The sequence below is a fragment of the Rhamphochromis longiceps genome, linkage group LG13 (assembly GCF_057381845.1).
Source record: "Rhamphochromis longiceps isolate RC_006_pf linkage group LG13, R_longiceps_female_GT1.1, whole genome shotgun sequence".
NCBI lineage: Eukaryota > Metazoa > Chordata > Actinopteri > Cichliformes > Cichlidae > Rhamphochromis > Rhamphochromis longiceps.
The window spans coordinates 9,989,564-10,010,970 of NC_140569.1; the positions used below are offsets into that span (position 1 = coordinate 9,989,564).

The 21,407-nt window shown below is 38.6% G+C and overlaps 1 long non-coding RNA gene across 3 annotated transcripts in view; it reads right to left on the bottom strand.

Moving 5' to 3' along the window:
* The window catches only part of LOC146655367 (uncharacterized), a 97,312-nt gene that overhangs the window by 66,122 nt on the left and 9,783 nt on the right, over positions 1-21,407 (bottom strand). The window contains exons 1-2 of one of the 3 annotated variants that reach the window (XR_014914275.1): positions 6,391-6,746; positions 6,255-6,301 (exon numbers count right to left, since the gene is read on the bottom strand). This is a non-coding gene — a long non-coding RNA (uncharacterized LOC146655367). Of the gene's footprint in view, positions 1-6,254; positions 6,747-21,407 lie in introns of those variants that run through there. The other 2 variants (XR_014914274.1, XR_014914273.1) reach the window with 2 other exon arrangements.

The following is a 21,407-nucleotide window of genomic DNA, read 5'->3' on the forward strand; positions in this document are numbered from 1 at the left end:
TTGCATTTTTCTTTCTATACAGAAGGCAGATGACTTTAAAAAAACATGAACTTATAAACGAGAAATGCACTGTTGTTAAAATGGAAAAATGAAGCACAGACAAGAAACACCACTAGAGGCTGACAGCACTTGTACTTTATTTACAGTAACTGTCCTGACTTCTTTAACTGAATGTGGCCATAGTATAGCATCAAAAAGCAATTTCAAACTGAGGCGAGTTCATTTTAAAGGATCATTTGAACCCTGTAACCTCCATATTTCACCAAGTGCTGTTTCTAACAGGACAGTCATTTTTCTCTGAGAGTTACCAAGAATAAAAGCCTACAAATGAGACAGCTAACCGTAGAATATGAGCTTCTGAAAACTTCTTTGTCATTTGTCTCTTACAACCCTGAGTAATGAGCAGAGTGATGTTTGTGCCGTTCTTAGTCATTTACTGTATCTTGAAGCGTAATTCATGATGAGTAAAGGTGCAACAGAACACACACGCCCACAAACTAGTGACCTACTACTGTTTTCACCTTGACAGGATATTCAGTTTTAACATTTATTGATCTCAAGCCTGACATCTGACTCACACACCCTTATCCTGACTGTTGTGAAGGGTTTATCGTCATTTAGGGACACAGAAATCTCACTCAGAACCTGGCCTACAGCGCACACGCCCATGCGATACCACGTGCACACACACACACACACACACACACACACACACACACACACACATCAAAAGTCACTTGACTTTTTTTTAGGAGGAGACTTTCTGGAGCTCAGCAGTTAGATTTTCATGTGAAATAAAAACAAACGTGGGAGGCTCAGTTCTACAGAAAATCATCAGTCTATTGTCGCACTATTTTAACTGTAACACAATACTTATTTCTACTAAGTCCACAAGTCATGTGGCACCTTGACCCCATGACTGGAAAAGTGTACAATACTGACTCATGAATTTCTACAATGAAAGGTTTTTTAAGGACAATGTCATAGTTTCATGTTAAGACAAAACAAAACCTGTTTGATTCAAACCAATACTAAACTTACGTGCACACACTTGCTCACATGCATACAAAAGCATTTTGCTAGTTCTTGCTTATGTTGTTTTTTCATCATCTTTATATAGTCACTTGTTTTGGTCTGTTCTCATTTTCTGGATTTACTGTAAAGCACGTACGAGATAAAAATATATTCGACTCACTAGTTTCTAGTGAACCTGAGTCAAAACTACTCTGATTTCATATACAGTCTTCTGCAGCTTTGGGCCTTTTCATGCCTATCAGAGTAAAAACAGCATGGCTGAAATATTTAAACTAGATAAAACATTTTGAATAGTAAATAAACCCTAAGCATACTGTAAATAGTAGAATTAGGATTTATTGTGCAGCTCACGTACTAAAGTTATTCCTGATCGTTGGAGCCAATTTTTAAAAAAGTCACTTGTTCTGTCGTCTTCTACTTTCAAACAAATTCTCTTAATTTTTAAGGAAAGAGAAGTAAACTGAAAATTTTTATTTTTTTTATGGGAAAATATTACTGGGCACAGACCAAGTTGGGAACCCAATTCATTAATCGGTTACATCAGGACAGTATTAACAGTCCTTTATCTAACTTGCAGTATATTGACAAATCAGTTTTAATATATGTATTCATGGGCATGTGAGTGAAATACTATCAAACATTTAAATACGGCGTATTCTCAGACTGAGAACACAGCGGATCACTGTCGAGGGAGACGTGATGCAGAGTCATTTTCTGTTCTTCGGTTTCTACTTTAATTTTCTGGATGACACATAGCAGGTTCTCACTTCTTCTATAGCTGCTCTTATCTGTCAAAGGCAAACCTTTAAATAAATAATTGTAACCCTGTCAAGTAAGTTGAAAAAAAAATATCTGCAGCTGTCCTTATGAAGTCCCTATGTATGCATCTCAAGGTGCTTTGATGTGTAACATTTTAAGCCCAACTGAAAACGCTTAAAACTCGTATTTTTAGTGGGTGAAGCTAAATTTGAGCTTATCCCTAACTGTACCTTTACCATTTTAATAATCACTATGAGTGTCACTTAAGCTGCAGTAATTAAATCAACAAAATTCAAAAAAGAAGAAGATATGCTAAGTGCTTCACGGCTAATGTTCAGAGTGGGAATTTTCTGATAAAGTAAATTGTATCAGCACACATCCTTGTCTACTAAGTTAGACTTAGACAAAAAGACTTCAAAAACACTTCACAGCGTGCCGTAAAATATGTAATCCCTCTATAAGATTCACCAAACTTTTTTCAAATGCATGTTATGAGCTGTCTAACCAAATCACAGGCTGAATTATGCTCTGAACGGATTAAGGACTGCATTTATTATACCACACTTCAGAGTTAGGGTGCACGTTCAGAAAAAAAAACAGAGGTATGGAGAAAAAAAGTGATCTCAACCTTATCCCAACTATATTCTCCAAATAACCTGTCATATAATTAACTTTATATAAAAAGCTTACCGCTCTCAGCGCAGTCTGCTCTCACCATCTGTTACTATTTGTATTTTTTAAGTTAGGATTAGATTGTTGGTGGATGTCTAGAAATATTAAGCGCTAGCTGCGCAAGAGGCTGTTTCCACCAATAGAAATATGCAAGGCAGCTAATTAATTAATGTGAAGTGAACAATGTATTTCAGAGGACTCCTTCACATGACTGATGAACGGTTTAGATGGGTGTTTACCAAAGGATGAGGCATGAATGACAACTACCTTAAAAACAGTAAATTTTAAATGTATGGGAGTGGGAGTGTGTTTGGCGTTTCTCTACCCGGCAACAGAGAGCTGAGTCATCTCTGTCACAGCACTCCCACGCCTACCCACGCTGCACTGCTCTCAGTCTCTCTTGGCGGTGGAGATGCATGGCCACGGACACGATACCAAAACTAACTGCATCACTTCATTCTGGCCCACAGGTGACAAAAACATACATTTACCGTAAACGGGGGGAGCCTTGGCGGAACAGGGCTGGCATAGGTGGGTGTGAGTGCATTGTGTGTATGTGTCGTGTGTGAGTGAGTGTGCCATCTGACAATACATGGAAACTGATACCACTTATCAAACATTACGAAAAGTGCGTGGACCGAAAGGAGTGTTTGAAAGAGCAGAGAGCAAGAAAGAGAGTGAAAGAGTTGTGTTTCTATGTACATATTTTGACCTTAATTTCATACAGCCCAAAGTGCTTCATAAAGCATGATTAGTATTGCGCAGACCAAGCATGGCCTAACAGTTAGAACTTAATGAAGCTCAAGGTCAAATACATCATTCCAGTGTGAGTAGAGAAATGGCACTGCTGATGCATTTTTGGCATGTTAACAGTTTAAAAGGGATTTACATGTAAAAAGGGAAATCTTTCATCTTAAATGATGATTTAAGCCTAAACATGAGGCAGATGTAAGGCTTCCCAGAAGTCCACATTAACACACTCCCATAATATTTGTCTGATTAAATAACCCCATGTGACCTAACTACCTCCGGGCATTTTGTTTAGCTTGCACAGCTGTTCACTTTATCATGTTTTAATTAGTCGTTCGACTCCTGTTTTCAGCATGAATGTTTTTGTGCATAGGACATAAATGACAGGTTTGTAACTTCTTGAGCCCAAATTATACTTTCCATGTCCAATGAGCCACAAGGAACTGAACACTGGCAATAAATTCTCCAGCTGCATATCTCAGAGGTTTTGAGCCATGTCACGACATCCACAGGCTGTATACGCGAACAAGACTCAGCATATCTCCTGTGTTTCTGTCTCAGCATATTACTGGACAGAAACATAGAGCAACTGTCTGCATTTGTCCAAGTGACAACTTTGTACAAAAATACACATCTATGTAGTTAATAAGTTTAAAAAAAAGGCTTTTGTAGAACGTTATGTAAAATATTGACTTTGACACTATCACATCAATCATTGGTTAATGAAAAATGCAGTAAGAAACTTTAAGCTGAGCATTTTTGTTGTTGCTATTTTGTTATTTGTATGTGACAAAAGCAGTGAATCTGACTAAGAAACTGAGGGAAACTCATACTGAAGCGATCCATCGATTACAAGCGAAGCCCACCCTAAAGCATACTGTACTTTAACGTCCTTTGGACAAATGAAAGCCATCATTTACAAAATGAACATCATGTTGTCTCAATTACACCTTGGAATTAACAACTGAAACCCTAAACTCATAAGGCTAGTGTTTACTGGCATCATAGATTGAGGGAGCTGAGGGTTATCTTCCCGTTAAAATCTATTAAACTGGGCCTCTACTTGCAAAAGGAAGAGTTGCCCCTTGCTGATCATTGGAAACCATGAAAGTTTAAGGCACTTACACACTGGCTTCACGTTCCAGAGCTGAAAGATTTTTAGCAAGCACAAAGCTAGAAATGCTCACTGTCCAGCTATCACGTTTTTCACGACATGCAAGACTGTGCCCGCAGCTACAATGATAAATGCAACTGGATAAAATGACCCTTTTTACTGATGCAGTTTGAGCCATTTTGTCTAAAACCTTCCTTATTTATTCAACTTTCATTGCAAAAATGCTCCTCCGTGTGAAAACATGATTTTAGGTGTCTTAGTGGGTTAGAACCATTAAGTTGGTGACTCAAACAAAGAAGTGGCTAAAAATATCACTGCTGCTAATAGATTTAATAGACAAAGTACAATATGAATCTCTACATTTTTATAGCCAACTTAATCTACACCAAAGAGCTGAGCTCCATTTGCTATACCTGCTAGATAAATAATTTAAACGTCACCTGTCACGAAAATGGCAAACTGGGGTAAAGGCTGTGTGGTGCAAAGTTGAATTAGATCATGAACAAATCTCTCACTTTTTTGGAAGCAATGTACCACACAGAGTACCAGCTAGAATCCCAGTAGCTAGTTCTCCAGTAGCTTACCCAGTTTAGTTTTATATTCGTCCATTTTTCTCACTCAAGAATTTAAATATGCAAGTTTCCATTTGCCACTGAATGCAGCATTAACATGAACTACAGCTGATATAGCTCGATTTTGTGATTTTGGTCAGATAAACAGATACAATTCAACATTTGGTGTGTATATGTTTGTTGTTTCTGTCACTGCAGATCAAACAGCAAAGCAATGCTCAGTTAGCGCTTGATGAAAATAACCTTCTAGTAATCTTCCAGCCTTTATTTACCAAGTGATAGTCTAATTACTTTTATTTATTTATTTACTTTTGCAATCTATGCCTCACTATATGTCTGGCACGTTATAATAACGCTGCAACCTGTGAGGCAATAAAGCCCTCACTTCTAGCTAGCCTACTCAAAAAGGCCTTTCTGTTCATTCAAAATGTGAATCTGGAGCGCAGCATAATGTTTGTGTTTTTGATTTTCCTCCTCATAAGCATGACTTTACACAGCTTACAGATCTTTGCGTCAGCGCAGGCTGTGAAACTCCCACTAACGTCACTAAAATACTCATTCTTGTACACAGACTGATCAAAGTGATTAACGTGCTCCTGATCTGGAACTCTTTGATCCCCTTGTTCCATCTGCAGACAGCTGCTTCAATATCACCAGGAGATATAATACCGCCACTTTCACTTTAGCCCTTTAGAGGTGCGGTCAGTGCGTCACACTATGATTAAATGACTAAGTTTAGAGTTATTGTACATGCCAAGTGCTGAATATAGCCAATATCTGCCACAACCTGTCCGACTGCCAACTAACTCAAAACATTTTTCTTCACAGTGCTATTTACCATCTCTTTCATTCTCCACTGTCCGATTGTTCATTACGTTTCCTATTTTTAACCCATCTCAGCAAAAGGCGAACCTGTGTTTTGCATGCTGTGCTATTTTGTGCTGTAGGAAAATATTGTGTGCTCTATTTTTAAAAAAGCAGCTTATTAACGTCTTTTTCTTTACTTAAGAGGGATAAAACGAACTCAAATGGCCCCGCAATCAAATTCACAAGGTTCCGAAACATTTGTAACATCTTCAGGCTAGTACCTGATTCCTTCCTGCTCTATAAGATTGTATTTTCTCTACTTTTATAAATACACAATGTGTGATCTTTCCTTTACTTTGATCTATTTTACCAAATGTCTTAAAGAAGCAAAGCTTTTCTACAACATCTGCAGAAATTACTACCGAGCGGCACACAGATTAAAATATGAAAGAAGAGAGTTTCCTAGAACTGTGTTTCTTCTAAGTCTGATAAACATCAGTCAGTGCTAAAAAACAAAGCTAAAGTCCAGCTTGAGGTTTACTTACCAGTTTGTCTCTCCTCATCCTCATCTTCATCAGAAAGTCAATGAGAACTAAAAGGGTAGAGAAAGAAAGAGAGAGAGGATAAAGAAGAAGGAATGTTTTAATCACTCTGAAGGAAGCCAGTTATCTTCCCACTCACATTGCTGAATATCCTAGTAAGGCAGACACACAGCACATGCACACTCTCTCATACACACACACACACACACACACACACACACACAAAAATACACACTCAGAGATGTCTCCAAAGGTCAAGATGAATCAGGGGGAAGAGAGAAAAGGTGGTGGACAGAGACAGAAAGGGTGAGAGTAAAATAGAAAATAAAGATCCAGAATAGAAAAGAAGAATGAATAGAATGTAAAGAGCAAAGCAAATGACAGAGGGAGGAGAGAGCACAGAGAGACTGGAGAGAGAAAGAATGAAATGCATGGCTCGGCTGAGTCATCAGTAACCACCACTTCCTCCAACGCACAGAGCTCTACTAATGACTGGCCAACTTCTGAGTGCACACACACACACACACACACACACACACACACACACACACACACACACACACACACACACACACACACACACACACACACACACGCACACACACACACTTAACCTGCCATCTATCTACTTTCCACTTCAAACTCTTTTCCTTTAAAGCAGGAAAAGAGTGTGTCTGTCCATCTTTGTGAGAACTAATTTAAATCAAAAACAAAAAACCACTGAAACTGAGGCTGTTTACGCTTGTCCTAACTCTGAGACAGCACACTGAGACAGACCTTCAGTGTGCTGTCCAAGGGTTCAGGTGGGGGTTAGGAATTTAGTTGTTATAATTGAAGTTTCTCCAATGTGCTTTGTAATTCCTTTTCTCACTGAGAGTCCTCACAAGCCTTAAAGTGCAAACATGTGTATGTGTATTTAGGAAAAAGCCTGAGAAGGCATGTCATGAGCTGACCCCACAGTGTGTGTCATGAGAAAATGGCACAACAACCAGACAGTTTTCCCTTTTCCCAGAATTCCCAGGGGCATGGTCTCTTAGCTTTCATGTGTTGGGGGAGTTGCTTTCCTTCACACCCACAAGCTAAAGGGCTGGAGAAACCAGGCTAAGTGCCTTGGTTAAAGAAATAGCTCAACAGTTGCATGTTTGAAGCTTATTGGTCTGATATCCACCAGTTCAAAACTAGGTCTATAACTTTTTTCATAAAAGAATGACATTTTTTAAATGAACTGACAGATTTGCTGGCAATAAAAGACAATCTTCCCAACTTCAGTAGATTGTACACCATTACTTGTTCTGACCAGCAGGCTTTACTACACAGGCTAGCTTTAAAGGTAGCACTAGACTGAGCACATGTTTAGTGTAGCTGAACTGTACTGAAAGTACTGTAGCAGGACAAAAGCCCACTGACAACTCTAAACCTCACTTATTAACCACAAAGAATCTTGCTGTGTTCTTAAGGAGAATTGTAAAAAAGTAACTAATTGGGTCTCTAGTAAACAAAGTTCTACCAAATTGTTCTACAAAGGAACAATTTCCTGATTACACTAGATAATTATCTTATGCACAACAGGTTGCCTAACATGCTATAATTTTTACTTTTGGTTTAGAACACCGTTAACCCTTTATAGGACACTAACTGAAATACTTGAAAATTCCAATTTTCAACCCTACACTTTTTTTAAACGTTTGTATTTCTAGAAAACTGGTCTACCGAGATTTTCCTGAACAACCATCTCTAGGATTTAGAGAGAAGTGTCTGAAAAGGAAAAAATATCCAGTTCCCACAGTTCTCTGAGCAAATATGTCTTGTTGATGTCAGAGGTCAGAGGAGAATGGCCAGACTGCTTTGAACTGACAGGAAGGCAACAGTAACTCAAATAACCACTCATTACAAAAGTATGCAGTATACAGCAACAGAAGACACCACCTGGTGCCACAACTGTCAGCTAAAAACAGAACACTGGGGGTACAATTTGCATGAAAGCATGGCTCCATTGTGCCTGTATCAGTGGTTTGGGCTGATGGCGATGGGGTAATGGTGTAGGGATATTTTACTGGCACACTTTGGCCTCTTTAGTACAAACTGAACATCATTAAATGCCACAACCAACATGAGTATTGCTGCTGAAAATGTCTGTTCCTTTATGATCACAGCATACCCATCTGTGGTTATGCTGCGATCATAAAGGGTATACCAATCATCTCAAACTGGTTTCCTGAGTATGATCATGAGTTCACTAGACTCAAATGGCCTCCACAGTCTCCAGATCTCATTCTGATAGAGCATATTTGGACTGTGGCAGAAAAGAAGATCTGCATCATGCATGTGAAGCTGAACAATCTGCAGAAACTGTGTGAGGGTATGAAGTCAATATGGATCTAAAATCTCAGATCAATGTCTCCAGCACCTTTTTAAATCTATGCCAGGAAGAATTAAGGTAATCCTGAAGGCAAAAAGTGATCAAATTCAGTAGTAGCAATGTGTAACTAATTAAGTGGCCGGTGAGTGTATGTAGTCACCAGCAACCATATTTTTATGTCTTATAAACATGTAAAACTTGTTAACTTCAAAGTTATTTATAGGCTTTTTCTTCAGGTTCGACAAAGTGACAAGATTAGAGCATTTCTCAAAAATGTTTAATCCTTAAATGCCCAGTTACCACTTGTGATTTAGGAAGTGTCTGCAAGTGCAGCATCAATGTACAAGCTATATATAATTGCACAAGTGAAACTCGGTAGATCTCTGAGGTCAAAACTGGGAATAAGACTGATGGTGAAAGTGCAACTTTAGGACAATTAGTCTGATGAACTGTAATGACCGATGAATCACAATAGCAATAACCTCAGAGGAAACAAACAAGGCTGGGCACAAGCTTTAAGCCACTTGGTGTGATTTCTTTTAAATCCTCCATCATTGCTTTTAAGGAAATGGCTTTATTTCACGTGAATGTGTTTTATTTATCAGAGCCCTTAAGCATTTGCATTTTTATCTTGACCAGCACTTTTGGTGACATTTAGAAACTTGTCACCTTGCCTGGCATTAATACATATTAACAGAGCATTAATACAACATATAAAGTGGGAAAAAATTACTGGATCATTCTGAAAGTGTATCACCCTATTGCTAATTCTTTGTTTTTTATATCCATACGCATCTACAGTAACTTTTCACCTGACATACTCCATTACAGTTTGCACTGACATTATGAATCAGTTTGCCTCTGGGGTTATTGTAATACAACCCCCCACGTCCAGCTCCATCTCCTATCCAGAGGAATTCATGGGAACTTTGAGCCAACTTCGTAAATACACGTTTCCTCCTCTGCAGTTCCCACACTTTTCCCAACACACTTACACACTTACACACACACACACACACACACACACACACACACACGCACACACACTCACACATACCCCTATTATATACCCATAGACAGAGACAAGTATAGACTTGGGCATGATGTCTCATGCAAATTGTGCATAGTCATACTGGCAGTAGCAGAAGATTACACCGGATGCTACTGTAGTTCAGGCTGGTTAATTACTGTATATTGCTGATGAACAGGATATGACAGTTTTGCAGCATTACCGCTACAATGCAGGCTCTATATGGTAATCTCTGGTAGAAGACCATTCGGCATGCATTAGCACATGCTTCAGTTACGGCAGTTTATTAAAAGGGAGATAGGAAACTTAGCTGCTCTGTGAAACTTGAATCGTTTTCTGTTTATTACAAATGAAGCAACAGAACCATATCGTCTCAGTACTCCCATTTCAATTGATGAGCGAAACGTGCTACAGTCGTAAGGCCTAAGACCATATAGCCATGTAGCATTTAGCTAAAAGCTAGGCTACATGTCAACTTCATCTTGTTAGTGCTTAATACAACAGTGCTGGTGTATGTACAATGCTAATAATCTTAAATTAAGACAGTGTGTGTAAAAGTGTATATCACGTCCAATTAGTGGGGAATAAAGCCACTGCTAGTGGGGTGTGAATGACCAGGGAAAATAAAAGAGTGAACGTAAACTGAAATAATATCATTTTTATGTGGAAAATAGACGAAGAAAAAAGAATATGCTTATGCTCGTGCTGCTCTGTGTTTAGATCTGTTTATTTTGTGTCCATACCTATAAATGTGGGGGCATGAACTGGTTTTTGAAGTTAGGCTTACTAGAAGAACAATAAAGTGTTAAAACCATGTTTATAGCGCTTTAAGGATTGGTCATCAAATAACATTTCAAATATATGAACTGGGAAAGCCGTAACCCGAGTAAGCACCCTACAGATTTCCCCAAATTGCCAACCCCTTGACTTTCTGCCATGCCACTGTAAATCACATTTACAAAGGCAGCTGAAGAAATGAGTCATGTGAGGTTAAATGGGCAGTGTGTGTCAGCATAAGTGGAAATCAGTCATCATTTTTGTGAGTTAAAGTAAAATAAGCCCACCAGTTGCTACCTGACTGGCTATTGTTTCATTTGAGAAGTCAGCAAAATACATAATGTAAGCTGTCCAAACAGAAACCATGTGGAGCCCAACAGAAAATCAAAGTATCACCTTTCTTATAATGACTTAGAGTTATACATGCTCTTATCATGACATGACTAGATTATTGTAATCCTTTCTATGTAGGTTTACCACAGTCATCACTTCGTTAGCTTCAGCTAGTAGAAAACGCTCTTTGACGTTTAACTGGGACGGGAAAACATGAACATATTACGCTAGTTTTAGCTGCACTCATTAGCTCCTTGCTAATTTTAGGATTAATATTAAGGTTTATTGATCGTTTCTCTTGATTGGCTTATTAATGAACACACTCCTGTAAGAGCCATGAGGTATGGTAATCAGCTGATCCTCAATATTCTAAGATCTAGACTTAAAAACCGAGGTGTCCGAGCTTTTTAAGTTGTTGCCCCGTGTCGTTGGAATACCTTACCATTTGATAATAGAACTGTTTCTATTTTTAAGTCTTTGCTCAAGACTCCATTCTGCCTCTGGCCTTTAATTCAAGCTAAGCTAAGCTAAGCTAAGCCTTGATATCGTATAGTTATCATTCTTGTCATTAATATTAATATCATTTTATACTGGCTGCCTGTGAAGCACTTTGGTCAGCCTTGGTAAAAGTGCTTTACAAATAAACTTGACCAAGAATTCAAGCCATTTCAAATTGCCAAGGCATTCTAGTATGAATAAAAGTAGATCAACTAATTGGGAACCACTCTTAAACCTTGCCATACCAAATAATCTCACAACTCAGAAGAAGCTGGGAAGCTATTACCCTGTAAAAATCTACAGACTCCTCTCAGTTAACAAAGACGTGCAATGAGCTATGACTTTCTAACAAACTCCAAATAATGTGATCATCATTAAACTTACAGAGAAAGACTTTCCCTACGTGCCAACTGTCTCTGGGGTAAAATTCACCCTGAAAATGGTGGATTTAAAAAAAAGAAATAACCAGGCAGTCAATATGAACAGCTGCCACAGATAAACATGCAAAGAAAACAAAAATCCACAGAAACTGAAACTTTATCTGCTTTATCAAGAAAGTTCAAGACGTCACAGTACAGCACACAAACACACGTACACAGAGAATAAGGATTAAAAATAAATTTTATATATATATATATATATATATATATATATATATATATAAATTATAAATTTTATATATATATATATATATATTTTTTTTTTTTTTTTTTTTAATTAGGTTGTTTTCAACAGTTTTAATAAAACAGTTACCAAGAAATTAGCTTAGGTGTTCCAAAACAGAAAAACAAGCCTGTTTACTTGACTGCCACGTAGCTCTGCTGAGTACATGCACAGAAATCAAGAGAGAAAGTAAGACGTTGAGAAATGCTGGCTCAGCAGAGTGCTCATTGTGGGAGGATTGTGGGAGATTGAGTCTATAGATGAGTCAAGGAGCCATTACACATATTATCAGAATGAATAGCATGGCAGTCTATCTTTAGTGTCCGTGTGGGAATCAAATATGTGTTGTACAGCTGGGATATGGCACTAAACATTCTACCATACCATAAAGACAATGGGAGTTTTTCACATTTCCTGCTACTCTTTGAATGTTATAGTTAAAAAAAAAAGCAAGTCTTTATGAATTATCACCTGAAGACATGTAGTATGGTACTGTCATCTTTGTCTACAGTTTATGTTGTAGCTGTGTACTGACACCTTTAACATTATTATACTTTGCTGATTTGGAGTAATTAGCAAACAAACTCTTCCAATCCACCAGTGAATAGGCCTGTTTTCCAGTACCTGAAAAGCTCCCAATCTCTGGCTTGATCAGTTGAAATGTCCCATGACTTTCCTAAACAAATCTGAGACAGTGAAATAGAACACAAATCCATCTTTTCCCATTTTCTTTCCTTTAAAAGGCACCAGTGTTGTGCCTTTCAAATAGCCCATAGTGAAATTTACAACCAAATTATGACCTATGCTGTTTATATGCTCAGATGGGCTTTTTGACTGCGTTGCTGTTGTAGTATTTCTGAATGTTCAAGGCATTTTATCTTCATTTTTATCAGTGGCTTGGTGGGCCTGAAATGCATGAAACCAGTATTGCAGATTGCATCTTGTGCAAACATGACTGTGTAACACCGTAATTTTCAGTTTTGATGGCTGTTGCATTACTTGCCTTCTCATAAATCTAAAGCAGGATGAAATCTTGATTGTTAGCGGTTTACTGACCAAGTGTTTAGTTGCTTTAACCCTATATGTATAAATATTTAGCTGCCTTAACCGTATAAGAACAATTAATTGATCTAAAAAAAAGGCAGGATGTCATTCTCTGTGTTCTCTTGACAGCAGTACATTAACTGTGTCACCAACTCCTATTTAAATGAAAGGTTGCTATCCTAACACATTTTTTAATCTAAAAAAACCTTAATAGTATATCTTAAATGTTAGTAAACAACCTTTAAACTGGTGCCACGCACTTATACTCCAGTTTTTTTCCACCTAGTCAGCTTTTTTAATGTTGCTAAAACAACCACTAACACAACAAACTGAAGTATGTTTGTATAAAGTATTTAAAAATTCACACGACAGCTTAACTTTAAGGAGTGCAGGTAGCATGTGAAAAAAAATCTGTTGAATATTGGGGATGCGTTTAATGCTCAGTGGTACGTGGAGCAATAACCAACAGTGAGACCTGCTCATGAGGCTGAAGATGAAGTTGGTGAAGTCAGATTTCTTCTGACTGGATGCTCCTGGCACTTGAGGTTTGAACCACAAGTTGGTGGTGCTTCTGTGCCAACAGCCAGAGCTGTGTGCGTGAGATGGCCAAATAAAAGATATCCACTTTCTGTGACATCACAGAGAGTAAAGAATAGAAAAAAAGGAGTGTTTAGAGCCTGAGCTTTGCACATACATTAATATTCATGTGGCTGTGTGTAATACGACCATCCACTACTGTAACAATGGCTTTCCTTAACAGAAAAACCTAATGGGATCCCTTTAATGGCACTTTCTATTTGACTTGGCCTTTAAGAGCCAATAAAAGTTGAAATGTTGTTGCACTTACTTAAACTATGTGAAAAAAAGATATTTGATCTCACCTTAGGATTTCTATCATGTTATCTCTCTGCCAATACTTTTCCATCTTGTCAAAAAAAACACTCCCTCCTCTGTCCTCTAAACCATGAATTTGCCATTATTGGTCGCTGCAGTGGCAGCGCTGACGTAAGTGGAACAATTTGTCTGGTAATGTTTTGCATGGAAACACTGTTAGGCAGAAGGACTCAGAGATTTTACAAGTGGGAATAATCCAGCACCCACACAGCCATTTACTGTATCTCACTTTTTCTGTTACTGTCACGCTGCGTTCATTTATCATAAGTATGAACAGAATCAAATAAACACTATGTATCAGTATGGTAGTCACTTGTTTTGTTTGTTTAAAATTCAGATTTTATGGGACTCCTTGGGTAAGGCATACCGATTCTTTTAGCTTTCACCATCACTACGAAATACAGTAAATCACTGTTACACCTACGCACATTAGTCACATGAAGTTAAACGTGCATTATGTCAAGTAGAAATCTTATCATATAAGGAAAAAAGCTTGCACATCACAGAACTCCAGTTTTAATGGATGGATTTATGGACGGATGGATTTATGGACGGATGGATTTATGGACGGATGTTCCTTGTGCAAGCAAAATACTTACTGCCAGACTGACTGCTAAAAGCGCAGCAACAATTCACTGTTGTAAGTGGACCAAACCTCCAGTATGACAATGATCTCAGCAATTTAAGAATATGTGAATTTAGCAACACAGACCCACGAGAGCCTCAAAAATGACCACCAAGACAAAAACATGTGATTGCCTTGGATTTATGTTTAATTTAAAATAATAAATAAATTAATTCCCTGTCTCCCTTTAATTTTCTCTCCTTATACAATTCCCACAATCTCACCCCCAGCCTTTGGTCTCATCTCCTGCTTATTCAGACTGGGCCAGTCCAGGGTTATGACTCAGAGGGAACAGGGCTATGACTCAACCCCACTATTAGTTTCCAGGTGGTCTTAGATCCCATTGTGCTCCTGATTAGCATTCAAAGACATATGAACAGGCATAGAAGTGTTAGGAGGCACAATTCCCTCACAAACACTGCAGACTATTTGTCTGTAAGGGAGTCAATGTGGAGTCCCAATGTCTGCATCCTAAGATTTTGCATGTGATTGTGGGAAGTAATGTGCATATCCCTGGATGTTGTGTGTGTGTGTGTGTGTGTGTGTGTGTGTGTGTGTGTGTGTGTGTGTGTGTGTGTGTGTGTGTGTGTGTGTGTGTGTGTGTGTGTGTGTGTGTGTGTGTGTGTGTGTGTGTGTGGTCCAATGGATTGAGCATCTGTGGCAGTGAGACAAAGAAAATGTGTCTGCTCTGAGTGAGACCACCAAGGCTATGTCTGTGTCTATATCACAGGTCCATTAGTGACTCAGTCCCATAAAAACTCATTTAAACACATTTATCTAATACTTGACATGTCCCAGACGTTTAACATTTGGCAGCTGATTAATGTATGTACTACTATAAACTTACAGATTTTATCAGTTTAGCAAGAAAAAAATCATAAACAAATAACAATTACAAATTAGGTAAGTTATTTAGGAACTGGGACTTACCAAGTGTAACTCTTCAGTTAAAATTGTGGACAATTATTGGTTATTAAAGGTAGCCCATGTCAAAGGAAAGAAGCAAAAGACCACACTATAATGTTTCATCAACATCTGGCTATAGGCCTATTCACTTTCTGTTCTCACTCAAAGGTATGAGTACAAGCCATCCAGACAACACTGGAGGCGTCATCTACGTTCCATTTTCTGACTGGAAACAAATGAAAGCCAAAGTTTCCAGGTCACTCTGTGTCTGACTTTCACATTTGTCTCCAAAATAAGACTAAGACAGGCTGTGTCTCCAAATCACCGCCCAGTCAAACCAAAACATAAACTAAATCCAGACTCCTCCGCCTGCCACAGTGTGGAAAGTTATACGTAAACAGAAGCTGCTCCTTTATATAAAGTGATATCTTTCTAATTAATGGCAATTAAAACGTAATTTGTTTTGAAATGTTAAAATTAGATACAATAGCATGCATGTGAAGAAAATGTGCCACCTCTGATCTTAGACTACTTTACTGTATGCAATAGACACATGACAATGAAAACTAGTGACATGGAGTCAAAAATGGAAATGTTTTAAAGTACAGGTGTGGTCAGAATTGGTTCATTTTGGTGACCAATGATTTTTGTTATGTTTTCGTCACTGAACGTCATTTTCGCCCTGATGAAAACAAGATGATAACGAAATCAAATTTAATGCACAAGGACAATAACGAGGATGAAATGTACTGACAATTTAATGTGTCAGATCCAATCAGACCCTAGATGCACACATATCAGCTGCCCCTGACAAACAGTATGGTGATGGGGTGGGAGGGCTTCAACCTGCTCCCAGTATCCCTGCATCTCGTGATGCGTTTTCACGTTTCAAATATCAACGCCTGGGACATACGCACACATTTTGGATTTGACGTAAAAAAAAAAAAAAAAAACACTTTGAAAACTGCGTGGCACAACTTTCACCGTTAAAAACACAAACTTTTACAGAACAAACTTTTTTTAAACTAGATCTAAATTTGCTGTCAAAATTAACACTGTTAAGAAGATTAGACACACTTAGTCCAAAGTTACCATGACATGCACCCCCATGATGAATGTACTTATAACTTCTGCCACCTGTAATTCAACTAGTCACTTTGTTGTAGCATTTGCCCCCAAATCCCTACTGTATTCTTCTCCTTAGGTAAGTGCCAAAAATTATAGTTAGTTTAGACTTAATTTTAAAATTTAGGACCATTAAGCATTTTGTGTCTGCAGACTTAACACGATTTTTTAAATTCCTGCTTTCTAAGAACAGCCACAGCTGCTGTCTGCTTCAGTTCATGTTATTTCCAATGAGAGTTTCGCACAGTTTGAAAGTGCCTTCCGGTGCAGTTTCAACATTTGACTTTTGACAATTTGGACATAAAAAATTCACTCTTTTTTTTTTTCATTTTGATGTATCTGTGTGAAATTTGGTCAAATTTAGTCTATGAAAAGAGCCAAAAAGAGCTTTGGCAAGATCACAGTGAAGAAGCGAGTTAATGTACGTGCCAAAGAAGAAGAAAAAAAAAAGAGACAAATTGTATCAGATGTGAAAACGTTATTGTGGTCACTAGAGGCTATCAGATATAAAACCCAAGAATATAATGGCTCCACCCAAGTGCTGCATAGAAACATAAGATCTTCTGCCAGTCTGTGGTTGCCAGTGTCATTTATTTTGCTGTTGTCTGCTGGGGGTGGGCATCATCAACTTCCAGAGAAGCCCGGAAGCATCATTACTCAGAATTTGATGGCATTTTGAGTCAGTGAGGTACATGAGGTCAATGAACAAACTGCTCTCCATCGTGGACAACATCATCACACCCTCTCCACTCCACACTTCCACACCACTTCCTCTCCCTCAGACTCAACCCCACAAAGAACGCTTCAGGAAACCCTTCCTACTGTTCTCTATGCTCTTCATACTGTGATAGGTGATGCACACCTGCCAGGGATAAGATCCCAAACATATTTTTGTGTTTGGGATCTTCATGCAGCTGCTTTTCTAGGATTTATAGCATACTTGTTATTTGTTAATGTAATTTACATTTCTCTCTTATGCGCTGTCAGTCTTACTTTTACAGTTTTTTTGTCACTGTTACTACCTCATCATATAAGGTGCCTGTGGCATTTGTAATGTTAACTGTGTTGTTTTTTTGTTGTTTATTATAGACAGCCCTATTTTTATCCATCTATAAAAAAATGTGAAAAGGTTATCGAGTGACTCCTTTTTGCTAAAGGCTATGCCTAGTATAATGCTGTTTTCAATGGAAATATGTCTAAATGCACAACCTTTGTGAAACAGTTCATCCTATTCTGAAACTGCTTTTTGGTTTTTCAAATATTCCAGGCAGTCCAGAAGTCCTGAGTGTTGTCACAGGACCATAAAAAGTTGAGTAGGTTGCCTTTGATATTGTTTTACATGTTCCTACATATCTGTCACAGTCTTTTCATCCCATGTCAGGCTTAAAATCACTTTCCCGTGTCTTCTTGAAAGTCTGGTTGTAAGTCTAATTATAAAAACAACACACACATGCTTAATGGTCTTTGCTAGTTAGAAAAAATTGCAGCAATAATAGCATTTCAGTCTAGTTTTGGGAGTTTGTAAGCTACAGTAGTTTGCAGATACTGAAAGAATTGAGGCCTGGGTATTCAAAAGTGTTATACACAATTTATGGTACATTCAGAGCGGTCGAGACAAAAACATCCCAGAAGATTTAGGAGAACAAGTCAAGGCATCCCAGTTTACTATTTACTATTGTTTATTCTATTTCTGTGTGAAGTGTAGTACTGTGGGAATCGATTTCATGTGAATGGAAGTTACATATAGATTATAGTCCTGCATATAAGGAGAGTTTGTCACTTTTTTGTTTAGGTAGAGGTCGGTTTCCTTTACAGAGTGGATTAAGAAATGAATGAAGAACTAAAGATGTGCAGTTGCCTCTTTGTCCAATGCAAACTTCAACTGCAGCCCAATCAATATTCATTAAAAAGGATCCACACATATCCACACACACATGGAATTAGTCTAACACATCGTCACAGCTCCCTCAATTGACCCGATCCACTCTGTGAACCAGAACACGACTGTTTCTCACTGCTCTCCTCTATTGTTGCCTTTAAGTATGCCAATCAATACCTCCAGCTGACACTCGCCAACCACTCAGTCTCTTCATCCCCCAGGGGGTGTGGTTTCAGTGTGTAATCTCTGGAGATACCAGAGCTTCAAAGAACGCAGGGTTGCTGTGCTGGAGGGCACAAATCCACCCCGCCTGAAGTCCAACACACAGATGCTCAGTTGATTGGGATGATGTGGAAAACACTGCCCTCTGCTGATACTAACCCCACATTAACTAGGATCTACAAGTCATTTCTGTCTCTGGTATTTCATGTGTGTAAACTGTAGTTGTTTGTGAGATATTCACAATTAACAGTAATTACAAACTGACAATGCCTCTTTGCAGATATTAAATATAGAATTATTAAAAAGAAATTAATAGCAGCTTCAATATGGCATGGATATATACACTCACCAGCCACTTCATTATGTACACCTATTAAATTGCTCATTAACAAAAAATTCTAATCAGTCAAACATATAGCAGCCACGCTGTGCATCTAGCCATGTAGACATGGTCAAGATGACCTGCTGAAGTTCAAATGAAATATCAGAATGGGGAAGAAATGTGATTTAAGTGACTTTAAAAGTCACACAGTTGTTGATGCTAGACAGGCTGGTTTCAGAAACTCATTTTCCCACACAACCATCTCTGGGTTTACAGTGAATAGTCTGAAAGAGGCATCCTGAAAGTATCCAGAGTGCAGCAGTTCTCTGGGTGAAAATGCACAGTTGATGGCAGAGTTCAGAAGAGAATGGCCTGACTGCTTTGAGTCAAAAAGAAGACAACAGTACCTTGAAGCAGATACTCGTCAGAAGCAGAACACCACTGCAGGTGATTCTCCTGTTAGCTAAGAACTGAAAACCGATGCTACAATTCACATAGTCTCACCAAAATTGGACAATAGGACACTGGAAAAATGTTACCTGACCTGATGAGTCTTGGTTTGTACTGTGGCATTTAGATTGCAGGTTAAGAATTTGGAATTTTGGAAAAATTGGACCCCCTTAGTACCAATTGGGCATCATTTAAACACCACAGCCTACTTGAGTAACATTGCTGACCATGTCCATCTCTTAAGTAATCACAGTGTACCCTCTCCTGACAGCTGACTCCAGCAGGATAACATACCATGACACAAAACTCAAATCACCTTAAACTCACCTCTGGGATGTGGTGGCACAAGAGATCTGCATTATAGATGTACAGATGACAAATCTGCAGCAAGTGTGTAATTTCATCATGTTAATATAAACCAAAATCTCAGAGGAATATTTCCAACATTTTGATGAATCCATGCCACGAAGATTTCAGGTAAATGGTTTCCAACGTAGCATTAGGAAGGTGTAACTAATGAAGTGGGCCTTTACAAGCGGGTTCTGGAGTAAACATGAAACTGTGTCATAAAGGCAAAGAAATAAGGTGTTGTGCAATGTGTTGTTAGATGTGTCATAAACCAAGATTTCTGTTAGTCATGGTTTCATACTCTTGCTGTCGTTGGAGCCCACAGTGCCCCCTCTGGTGTAAAAAATTTTAAAGGTCACCAGGCTTTCTCTGTTCTTGCTGCACGGCTCGTAAATAACCTGCAACATCAGATAAGAACCTGGTGACCAGTGACGGACATTAGACCAACTGTAAAACTGGATGCAGTTTGTTCGCACTAACCAAAACAGCTACTATCTTCATCTCATGCGGCCTCCCTGGCGCCAGCTGGATGCTCAAGGCAAAAGCTGACGGGAATAACAATTCTACATTAGATAACAAGACTGTGTTGTGACTTTATCCCTCTTCCTTCAAGGTTACCCGCGTCGACCGAAGACTGTTGACTTTTGCCTAACCGGGTGAAGGGACACTTTCTCTCGGCGGAACACGGAACACACACACACATGCATGTGCACTGACACAGACTCACCCCCCCCACCCCCTCCAAACGCCTTCGAAGCTTATGTCTTCTATGTAGTGAGATGTGCGGATTCATGTGCTGAGGTGTGTTTTTTTTCTGTTCTCAAACTGATCTCCCTGTTGGAGCTCAGTCTGGGGGGAGTTATTTTTTCTCCTCGTCTTTCCTCATGTTGTGCATTTTCCATTGTTATACCTCTCTGACCAGTCTTCCCCATATGATGTTGTAATGTATGTATGGTCGGAAGGGTAAGATGGCGCTGGCAAAGGTCGGCAGCCTTAACCCAACAAATTTCCTACGCGTGGGACTAATAAAGGTTATCTTATCTTATCCAAAAATCGGTCAATTCTGCAATGTCTCAGGGTTGTTGTCAGTTAGACTGAGTGTTTTCTTACTACCTGTCCATCCATTCTCTTCTGTTTGTCACAGAGGGACTGGAGGCTATTCCAGCTACCACAGGGCGAGAGGCGGGGTACACCCTGGACAGGTCGGCAATTCCTAAGTATTAAGTTGAAATCAGTGAAATATTGAGGTAGAAGTGCTGAATACATATTTCCTTAAAAGACTGCAAGTTAGTAAACAGCAGTAAAACACATAAATTAAAGAATGCTGTTTGCCTCCAACTCTACCAGCAGGTGGAGACAGAGTGGTGGTGTAGTTGTATGCCTAAAGATGAAGGTTTGACAGACCCTGAAGGCTCAGAAAAGATGATGATTATTTTTAATGTTTTTTTTTCTTTTTTTTTAATTTTGGTGTGAAAAATGACCTAGTGTACAACAATAAAATCACTTCTGTTTTAGCAAACTTATTATGTTCACAATTTGATGGTGTGTACATTTTTAATTTCCATCAGCCACTTCCCGGCATTAAACAGAATGCTGGAAATGTGTCTTTCTTAATATTTCTATATAAACTATATAAATATTCGCATATTAACATCCTGAAAACCCCGAGAACTACAGTGTA